This window comes from Alosa sapidissima, chromosome 10 (genome assembly GCF_018492685.1).
Source record: "Alosa sapidissima isolate fAloSap1 chromosome 10, fAloSap1.pri, whole genome shotgun sequence".
Lineage (NCBI taxonomy): Eukaryota > Metazoa > Chordata > Actinopteri > Clupeiformes > Clupeidae > Alosa > Alosa sapidissima.
The window spans coordinates 33389193-33400856 of record NC_055966.1 but is presented as its reverse complement, the minus strand read 5'-3'; positions in this window follow the sequence as shown (position 1 = coordinate 33400856).

The window sequence follows — 11664 nt, the reverse complement described above, 5'->3', positions numbered from 1 at the left end:
CTGTATCGTTTTCAAATTTTAGTCTTGTAGCATTTGACACACCTGACAATTCAAGTTCCTGAAGTTTTTTTCAACTTTCAATGTCTAAGGAGATGATGAAACAGAAAAGACAGACATAATGCTTTTAAGCTGTCTACAGGGTGACATAAAATTGGCGGCACAAACAAAAAAATTGGGTTTACAATCCATGTTGACCATTTTGGCTCCCTCATTTGATTTTCTTTTGAGCTGAATATAGGGAATTGCCCAAGGGACATCATCTATTCTTATGGATAACCCCTAAGCAACAAGAAACAGCAAAGAAAAAAAAAACTTTAACCGACAAAACAGGTTCACCAAGATTCTGGCCTTTGGCTCCCATACTATGATAAGCATAGCTTATTATGACCGCCGCTAGTGAGGCGGTCATATAATGATTGTCAAAGTTTTTTTTTTTTCCCGTCATCTGCTTCCTGAATTTTTGGTCAACGATACCCGGGACACCGAAACACCGGTGCACATGAAATTTGGTGGGTATGTAGCCCCACTAGACGTTTACGGAAAAATTTCGTTTCGTCCCTGGGGGCCACTCCGCCCCCCCCCCCCCCCCATGCTGGGCCCCCCGAACCGCAACAAAAGCACTGAGGATGAAGAATCTGTTATGGTATGTTGGTCTCAAGGGCCCACATCAACCTGGCCCATAATCACTCATTTGTGATTTGCACCCCCCTGGTAACAAATGAAAATGCAATATCATTCTGCTTTAATCGCCCCTATCTTCAGTTAAGATGTTCAGAACTGCACCAAATTTTATGTGTATGATTGACCTGGCATTCTCTGGGGGTGCACACACACACAGGCACACACATACTATCGGTATTAAAACGGCCGATACATAATTACAAATTCAGTAGGATTAAAAGAAAGCCAAATATTCATCATCATCATCATGGCTGCATTTCCAGTATTGGCGATACGTAGTCGTTTGTCCACTAGATGGCGCATCGTTGCAGTGAGAAGTAATTTTGTTGGAAGTTAAAAGTGGGTTGGAAAAACAATGGACGCTTCCTACAAGGACTGTAGTTTACCGCAGAGAATGTCTAATAAGGATAGGACGATGTTCACATGAAATGTAATTCCCATTTCTTCTTGAAGTCGAAATAAATCTGAGAATGTTTATCGGACATGCTTGGTTTTTACTGCAGGTACGTTCATCTTATTAATATCAATAAGGACCTAGGTCCAATAATGTTACCGTTAGCGTTGGTTGAGTGATGGAGGCCTATTTGATTGATTGCATTTGTAGAAAACTATGCAGTTATACCAAGCAAATTGATAGCAGCACTGTAATTGTATCTTTCGACTGTCATTTGTTGCACGTGCTACAAAAATCATTCTGTGCAATGGAAGATTTACCAACGTTACACCGGTCTGATACAATTTTGCTTATACATGCGTGAGACTGAGACGCCTGTTTATTTGTTTTAAGTGCGTGCAGGGTGTGAGAGGGGAATCGATGTGCTTTGATTCCAGCTTGGTAGTTGTAGTCTGTGAGATTAAAAAGCACGTGTGTGTGAAGTATCCAAACAATGACACCTTCATTTCATTATGGCTGCTTTAGCAACACACATTAAGCTACTGTGTAGTGGGTCCCATTTAGAAGTGGCTACTTCATTCACGCTTTCCTTGACTCATGGAGCTGCGTGAATTTTATTACAACTTTTCGCCACGATATGGCAGTTTAAGTCCGCTTGATACTGTAAGGCGTAAGCCATTGGTTTCCAAAGGAGATTTTATTTGTGTCGCCAGCATAGCCTATTAACAATTTATGTTGTAAATAGGCCTACCTTATAGGCCTACCTGTAGCTTAGGGAAGCTAACAGCTTTCTATTAGGATCTAGTTTGTTAGTTCCAGTTTTGTCACAACTCCCTGATGCATTTTTGCATTTAGAATAGCCAGAGCGTGGATATCTCAATCGGAAAATTAAACAATATCGGGCACCTATGGACTAGGCTGGGTGAACCCAGCCTGATCTGCCCGCTATTTATTTTTTGATTTCTTAAAATATTGAGCTTGGTCTGGTGAAAGCCAGACTAGCCATGGACCTCAGTTACACAATGCAAGGGAACATGAATCAGCCTATATTTGCACGAACAATAACGAGCAACAGCTCTTCAACTTTGGCCCGTTAAAATGTGTATGAACAGTCTAGCGACGCATTTCATCAAGGCCCATTTGGACATGTCAGTTATTTGCACCACTGGTTAGATAGATGTAAAACAGCATTTCGTTTCAGACTACTGTTACTTAATTTGTGCATTGACAATAACGTTTCAGACTACTGTTACTTAATTTGTGCATTGACAATAAAGTATCACATGAACTAAAGATGACTAAAATCTTATGTAGAAGAAGAAACATTCACAAAAAATCCATCCATCCAAAAATGACCTTTGTTTTTGATAGCTGTTGAAAACGGCATGGAACTGACAGTGATGTTTTTGTTTATTAATAAATAAATAAATAAATAAAAACATAACATTATGCTGATACCTTTTGCTTTTCCCAAATACAATGTAGCCTACAGGTGTAAGTGACCTTTCATCAATCCAGTTGCAATGGATGAACTGTGATGAACTGCCCTACTTGTGATTGTTTAGAGATTTTAAAGGTTTTATAACAATGCTACAACTTCTTTGGCTATTCTACAGTCTATTCACCTTTTCAGCGCCAGTAGGCTACTTTCTGTGCAGCCGCACACACACACACAGGCATGCCAAACAAGCATACACAAAAGTTTCAAGAGTGGGGGATGTAGTAAAAGATGGAGACAAATTAAAGTGGGATTTATTATCGCGGAACGGATGTACAGGACTGAGCGGCGGTCATATTTTGTACCACTATGCGGTACATCTAGTTGTCATGGATATAGGTATATTTCATTAAGTGATGAAATTTTGGCTTATTAGACAAAAAATGAAAAGAATTACAGAGGTATTTAAGTATTTGAAATACTCTAAATACAATCCCTCAAAGTATTTTGTTACAAACTACATTAGATTTGCTCCAATCCTGCAAAATGCAAATTACAAAATATGCTAAAGTAATTAAATACATATTTAAAATACATATAATTAAAATACTGCTTTGTCTGTCTGTAGGATAGGTTACTGTGTGATATTGGTTTACACTACAGCAAAAAATCAACAAGTAGCCTAACAACACGTTTTAAGCACCACTGTTGCAGAAATCACATCCTTTTGATTTTTTGTAGGCAAAATTTTTGCACATTTCAACATAAGGAAGCAGTACAGAAAACTTAAAAAGCAGTTTTTCTAACTTATTTTCTAAATAACTTTCCGAGCCAGCAGTCTAGCCACAGCACATCTGTTACAAGAGGGTCTGGTGTCCCTCTGTTATGGTGCACTTCCTGCAACGGTCACTCGTGTCTAAATGACTTAACTCCCTCTCGGTAGCTGGCTGGAATGCAGCTCCCTTCCGTCGCCTTAAGAGTCGTGCTGGTAAGAGAGCTAGGAGCCTGAGCTTTTAGCTTGATTGTTAGCACGCTCAACTCCTGATCCAAGGTGCTGCTGTTTGCAGTTTCGAGTCCGGGAGAGTTCAAGGCTGAGCCGCGCAATTCAACAAAAAGCAGGTTACATTGGTACCATGACCCTGAGGTTGGGAGTGAGGTTTATACATAAATACAGAATTAGCGTTTAAAAGGGGAAGTGGAGGCTGCATGTATACTACAAAATTACAGAAATGAGGTGACCATCAACTAGATGATTTGGTCATTTTTAGCCCATATAGTGCTGGTCTACAACAGCTACTGCGAATATGCACACAGTATGATATTGATTTTGATATAAAATACAATGCTTAAAAGAGTAAGATCATGATTATCAGAAGTAAAGAACAGACAGTCAACCTTCCCTGACTTCTATCTCTCTGGCACTGCACTCAGTGTGGGCCATATTATTGCAAATTACCTGTCTGATAACAAAGATGTCTATTGGCAACGACGGAAGCTGTATGCTCAAGCAAACATGTTGGGTCCATAGACTGTAAAAAATAGGTTGGGTCGTAAGTTTAGCATGTGCTCCGTGTCTGTGAAGATCTCACTCTTCAGAGCGTACTGTACACCTTTGTATACTGCCCACCTATGGTTTAATTATAAACAAGGCAGCATTAGAAAACTCACAGTGGTGTGTAATGACAGCATGAAGCTGCTGCTGAGAGCTCCAACAAGCTCCAGTGCAAGCCAGTTATTTGTCAGTGTTGGGGTACCTACCTGCTCTGCTGCTTTACGTATTCTGATGTATAGATTTATGTGTAGGGTATCTGTGTCAGAAAATGACTTAATTGCTGTGTTGGCTAATCCTGTACTCAGTTCTGTCAGATTTTCCTCCAGACTGTGGAACCATTGGCGAAAATGTCTGTATGCTAGACATTGAATAGTGTGGGAGGCTTCTTTGTATCTTTGTATTTTTACCCTGTGTGTTTTTTTTAATGTGATATGGATCCCCCCTGGGTCTGAAATAAAGAATTATATAGACTCTGAAAAGGAGGACAAGTTATGTCTAAAAGTGAGGAAAACTTGGCCAAAATGAGGACAACCCCCAATTTCTGTTTAGGGGAGGGTGTGCTAGTAGAAACGGCAACAGCATTAAACAGTGTGATACTTATGACTTACAGTTCAGAACAAAATGATTCATACCCCTGGCAAATTTAATGTTGACTTTCTCTTGACCAATATGTTTGTTCTGACTGAAAATGACACTGTCACATGCCAAAAGGTTGCAAGACAATGTGGGAGAAACATGCAATCAAAAAAAGAATATTTATTAAAATAAATGACATGTCCAAAATTATTCATACCCTTTTTAAATAATCAATAAAACTATTTTTGGATCACATCTCACTAGAAATATCAAATAACCCTTCTGGTAATAACTCAAAAGACTCCCTCTCCATTTGGTTCCAAATCACGAAATTCATAGCCCCGCTGGCCCCCTCTGCCTGAGAATCACTTATCAACCTTAGCAAACCTGACCCCCCCCCCCGATGGTTCGAGTACTTTAGTGTACTATAGTGTTGGCTACCGTATATATTTACATCACCTACACTTCATAAAATTCATGAGGCGAATCCTATGCAAGGGTGGCACTAGAAAAGGGCCTTAAAGGAGAATTCCGGTGTGATATTGACCTAAAGTGTATCGAAACATGATACCGAGTGTGAACGTATGTCTCATAGCCCATCTCGGCTTGTCCCCTGCACTCCAAAATCTGGCGCTAGTTAGCCGATGCTACCAACATCTTTTTCAATAGTGGTGCTTCGGCATCGGGCTAGCCATGCAAATAAATCACTGTTTTACACCCATTTACGAGGCTCAATGTATCTCCACACTTCATTGGTAGACTTCCGAGGGCCCTGACATTTAAAACGAGACATTGAGAACTTTGAAAAAGCACTGGTAGTTTACTTACAAGACGATTTATACAGACAGTATCTTCACGAAGTTTAGCGTTTGCAGCCATCTTGAATTTAGTCACGATAAGTGTGCATGGATTCCAGTTGCTGCTACTGGAAGAAACTGGAATCCATGCATTTCCACTGAATTATTTTTGGAATCTGATCCCTTATCATACCTGTTCATTCTTACTCGTTGCTCGACTTATCGTGACTAAATTCAAGATGGCTGCAAACGTTAAACTTCGTGAAGATACTGTCTGTATAAATCGTCTTGTAAGTAAACTACCAGTGCTTTTTCAAAGTTCTCAATGTCTCGTTTTAAATGTCAGGGCCCTAGGAAGTCTACCAATGAAGTGTGGAGATACATTGAGCCTCGTAAATGGGTGTAAAACAGTGATTTATTTGCATGGCTAGCCCGATGCCGAAGCACCACTACTGAAAAAGTTGTTGGTAGCATCGGCTAACTAGCGCCAGATTTTGGAGTGCAGGGGACAAGTCCAGATGGGCTATGAGACATACGTTCACACTCGGTATCATGTTTCAATACACTTTAGGTCAATATCACACCGGAATTCTCCTTTAAAGAAAATATATTTGGGGCAAATACTAGGGGGGTCTGGGGGCATGCTCCCCCGGAAGAACCTCATCGTCTTGCTTCCCCCCTGTTCTGAGATTGGTTCCCTATCTCAGGCGAAAATTTGCTCCATGGTCTCCAGGCTGCCTTAGCAGCGTGAATCAAATCGTGCGCAAGGCAGCATGGGAACACCCAGGCTACCCGGAAGCCCTCTCCCCCCGGGGTCAGCTTGCTCCTCGGCCGTGATGAGGGCTGGAGCAGTCAGAGGAAAAATCTGATGAGCCTGACCCAACCCAACATACTCAAAACCTCATACCCACTCCCTCTTATAACTGATACAGTACTACGACTTACAACATTTCATACTGTGCCAATCCTGCTGATTTCAATACAAAAACATTCATCACTCACACACTTACGCACACGGACATGTCTATTCATGCACACACACACACACACTCACCTCCTTTACCTCCATTGTAATCTGTCCCCTGTAGCGTAGTGTCAAATACTGTCTTTGTTTCATGTTGTTTGTGATCACAAGCTCTTTCTATAATTTCAAAAAGTCTTTATATAATGTATGTTTCATGTCTTTTACACTTAGTTGGGTTTTGTAAGGTTTGTGGGTTTTTGTTAATATTTGTATAACACCTATGGAAAAACTTAATAAAAAAAATAACAATAATAAAAAAATAAATACATAATCAATAAAAACATCTTTATTTGCATTCACAGCTCTCAGAATGGTTCATATAATACCTACCAAGCCTCTTCATGTCTCCACAATGATTCTAGACCGCCCCTTTTTAACAGCAATCCGGATTTTGAGTCAGTAATGATTATTAGACATCACCTGGCCTTGTGCTCTTTTTTGACGGATTGAGGTCTGGACTCTGGCTCTGCCACTCTAAAATGTTAATATTGTTCTCAGTTAACCATTTATTGCCTTGTTTGACTGTATGTTTTGGAACATTGTGTGGTTTAATGGTCCAGGTCTCTTGGCAGACTGCTTGATCTTTTCCTTCAAAAATCTTAATGTAGCCTCTTGTTTTAGTGTTACCAATTACTTTGAGAAGGTTACCATGTTTCTACCACATGGTCTTACAACCTTTTGGTATGTGGCAGTGTCATTTTCAGTCAGAACAAACATATTGGTCAAGAGAAAATCAACATTAAAACAATATTTGCCAGGGGTATGATGAATAATGCTCGGCCGCTCTTGCACGTTCTTTTTTTATATATATATATTTTTTGGGGCTTTTTATGCCTTTAATTTGATAGGACAGTGGAGAATGACAGGAAGCGAGTGGGAGAGAGTCGGGGTGGGATCCGGAAAGGACCACGAGGCGGGAATCGAACCCGGGTCACCGGTGTATGGTGCAGGTGCCCCAGCCAGTTGTGCCACGGCTGGGGCACGCTCTTGCACGTTCTTTGGTCGAAGTTCAACCATATAGATAGATAGATAGATAGATAGTTTATTCTTGTCATTCTTATGGTTCACATAAAACAAAATTATCATTATGCCAAAGTGTGTATGAATTGGGTTAAAACAGGACTAGGACTGATTAAAAACGAAATATGACTATAAAGATAAATAAGTTTGTTTGATAAATAAAAAGTCCATACAATTTAATTCACACTCTCTGGTTCAGCAGTTTGATCGCTGTGAGGAAAAAGATGTTTAGCAGCCAAGTAGTCCTTGCTCTCATGCATCTGAGTCTGTTCCCTGATGGCATGAGGGTAAACAGGCCATGAGAAGGATGGGTGGAGTCCTTTGGTATACCCTCTGCTCTCCACACAGCACTCTGGGTAAATGTTCCAGATGAGGCAATGAGACACCAATGATTTTCTCCGCTGATCTCACTATCCTGTTTGTATCCTCACTATCCTGAGATTGTGTCTCTCCTCGGCTGTGCTGTTCCCATACCAGGATGAGATGCGGTAAGTGAGAAAGCTCTCAATGGTGACTCTGTAGAACATGGTCATAGCTGGGATAGGGAGGTCCACCTTCTTAAGTCTACGGAGAGAGTGGAGGCTCTGTTGGGCCTTCTTGAAGACGACAGCCATGGTGTTGTCTTTGGAGGTCAGCTCAACCGTCTAATGGACCCCCAGAAATTTGGTGTTGCGAAACCCTCTCCACCTCAGAGCCATAGCCGTGTTAGTAGGAGATGGGGTGGGTGACCAGACCTCCTAAAGTCTATTACCATCTCCTTGGCCTTGTTGGTGTTGAGGGCAAGATTGTGTGTTGCGCACCACGCTGGCAATTGCTCCTCTTCTTCTCTGTATGCCAAATCATTGTTGTTGGTAATAAGGCTGAAAACAGTTGTATCGTCCGCACTTAATGACATGACTGCTGTTAAAACTGGCAGAGCAGTCATGCATCAGCAGTGTAAAGGGCTCAGTACGCACTAGGGTTTAATATTTTTCCCGAAAATCAGATCCTGGGAAAAGACAACTCAATTCCCGGAAATCCTGTTTTTTTTGTTTTGTCTTTATTATTAATAATAATAATAATAATAATAATAATAATATGTTTATTTTATATAGCGCCCTTCTCAAACCCAAGGTCGCTTTACATAGTAGGAAGGCAAGGAAACACAATAACAAACAAACAAATCAATACAACAAAGACAAGTTATCTGTATAGAGCTATGTATTGGGTGTGGAAGTGATCATTAAACAGAAAGGTCTTGAGATGTGCTTTGAAGAAAGGAAGAGAAGGACAGGCACGAAGAGGTTGGGGGAGGGAGTTCCAGAGTTTGGGGGCTAAGGCACTGAAGGACTTGCCACCCAGGGTGGAGAGTCTGGAGCGGGGGATAGCCAAGAGGTTTTGGTCAGAGGATCTGAGTGAGCGGGAAGGAGTGTAAGGGGTCAGGAGGTCGCGGATGTAGGGGGGAGCAAGGTTGTGGAGGGCTTTGAAGGTGAGTAGTAGTACTTTGTATTTGATCCGGGACGGAACTGGTAGCCAATGGAGTTGATGGAGAATGGGGGTGATGTGTGCTGATTGTCTGGTATGGGTGAGGAGCCTGGCTGCAGAGTTTTGAATATATTGTAGTCTTTGAAGGGTTTTGGTAGGGAGACCAAGAAAAAGTGAGTTGCAGTAATCTAGACAGGACATAATGAAAGCGTGAACCAAAGTATGTGCATCAACCGCAAAAACACCAATAGCAGACAGATGGGAGATTAGAACATTGTGGTTGATGGTGTCGAAAGCAGCACTAAGGTCAAGGAGGATGAGAATGTTAAGTGAACCAGAGTCAGCAGACAAGAGGAGGACGTTAACTATGCGTAGAAGGGCAGTCTCTGTACTGTACAGTAGTTTATCATTGAAATGTGCATTCCCAAATCCCAAACTGACATTTTTTATATTATTTGTATAATATAAAAAATAAAACATTTATTATTAGGGCAAAAGAACACAGTTTCTGTCCATCATCAACACAGTTTGCCATGATCAATTCTGCTGCGTGATCAAGTGAGCTGCGTGTGTGACTGCACCACGTATTAGGGCCCGAGCACCGAAGGGGCCCTATTATTGTTATTCCACTTTTTTGCTTTCCTGTTTTTGAGGTGGTTAACATGGTCGAAAACTCTTGAAATTTGGCACACACGTCAGGTGTCACGCATCGCAGTTAAGTACAAGAGCTTGACCCCGGGCGTGGCCCAGTGACTCGCTAGCGCCCCCTTAGGTGACTGATCCCGTGGTTGGCAAATATTTTGAGGTGGTTAACATAATCGAAAAGTCTTGAAATTTGGCACACACATCAGGTGTCACACAAAGCAGCTAGGTAAAAAAGCTTGGCCCGGGCATGGCCCAGAGACTCGCTAGCGCCCCCTTACGCCACCTTAGGTGACTGATCCCGTGGTGGGCATATACTTTCAGCTACACACACCAAATTTGGTACGTGTCTGTATCTCCCCAAGATGAACAACTGTCGTATGTACAATGCATTAGCCACGCCCAACAGGAAGTGGGATATTTGGGATTTTGTGCAGACTAATATGTGATGAAATATGTGATGAATCATGATGCCAAAAGAGGTGCTTCCCATGGGTGAAAATGCATGGAATTTGGCACACACATCAAGTGGTACAGTGAATAGACAGGGATAAAAGCTTGGCACCGGGCGTTGCCCAGGAACTCCATAGCGCCCCCTTATGTCACTGTGACTTGTGGTTGGCATATAGTTTTAGATACACACACCAAATTTGTAACTCCCAAAAACAAACAACTTTTGTATTAACATGCCATTAGCCACGCCCACAGGAAGTGAGGTAATTGAGATTTTGTGCGTTGTGGACATGATCAATTTTAACGTACTCCTCCTAGACGGTTGATCAGATTCATGTCAAAGTTGGTATACATGACGCCGAGAAGGTCCTGATTATAAATTGTGAAGCTTTTTTTTGATATGTTGTAATTTGACAAAATGGTGAAATTATTAATTTTAATATCCTTCCACATAAACAATAAATGTGTCATAATTCACCATGCATGGTTTGAATTTTTTTACATTTCACAGGTCATTGAAGACCATGTTAATGATAATATTCACATGCCCATAATGCATGTTTGGCATAGCGCCACAACTGGAAACAGAAAGAATGCCAATTATACTGATGTCACATGATCAATTTGAACATACTCCTCCTAGACGGTTTGTCAGATTAATTTGAAATTTGGCAAACATTATGCCAAGATGTCGCTGATGTTAAATTGTGGAGGGATTTTTGATATGTTGTAATATATTTGATATGATTTTAATATCTCTCCACATAAACAGGAAATGTGTCATATCACAGTGCATTGAATGAATGGTCTGAAACTTCTCAGGTTAAAAGATATCATGATTATGATGATATCCAGACACCCAATGGGCCTGCCTGGCATAGCGCCACCACCTGGCCAAGCAGGAAATGTGCCAGAAATGGACAATGCCTTAAGTAATTGATCTGAAACTTTATTAAATATTGGATATCATTATTGTGATGATATTCACATGCTTAATTCACATGCCTAGCATAGCGCCACCATCTGGCCAAGCAGGAAATGTGCCAGAAATGCTCTACGCTTTGAATAAATGGTGTGAAACTTCTCAGGTTAACTCATTGAGTGCCAAAAACGTAATATTATGTTTTTCCTTTCCATGCGTTGAGTGCCAAAAACGTAATATTACGTTTTTAGCTTTTTTTTTAAATTACGAAACTAGACACTCTAACGCACCTTATATGTGATTTTGGGAACTCTGTGATGAATAAAAATGAAACATATGACGATCGAAAACTCATGAAAACGCACAATCTGGACATTTTATCTGGACATTTTATCATAGCTCGTTTGACGCTTTGGGTTGAATCAGTGACGCATCCACGTCAGCTCAAAACCAGGCCATTTTCGTGGGTCTGTCACTAGGTGGCAGTCTCGCCAGGTCTCGCTGATCACTTCCCGGAAAGTTTACAGGCAACACTTCATATTTCACGAAAGACGATATATCTCCATTTCTAGAAAAAAACAGTGATTTTGATGAAAACTAACCACTGTTTAGCTTGGGATTTCTCAGGAACAGAGGCGTGTAGAAATACACGGTTTGCACCCACTGAGAGCTTAAAGTCTCACCTTTTAAACGAGCCATTG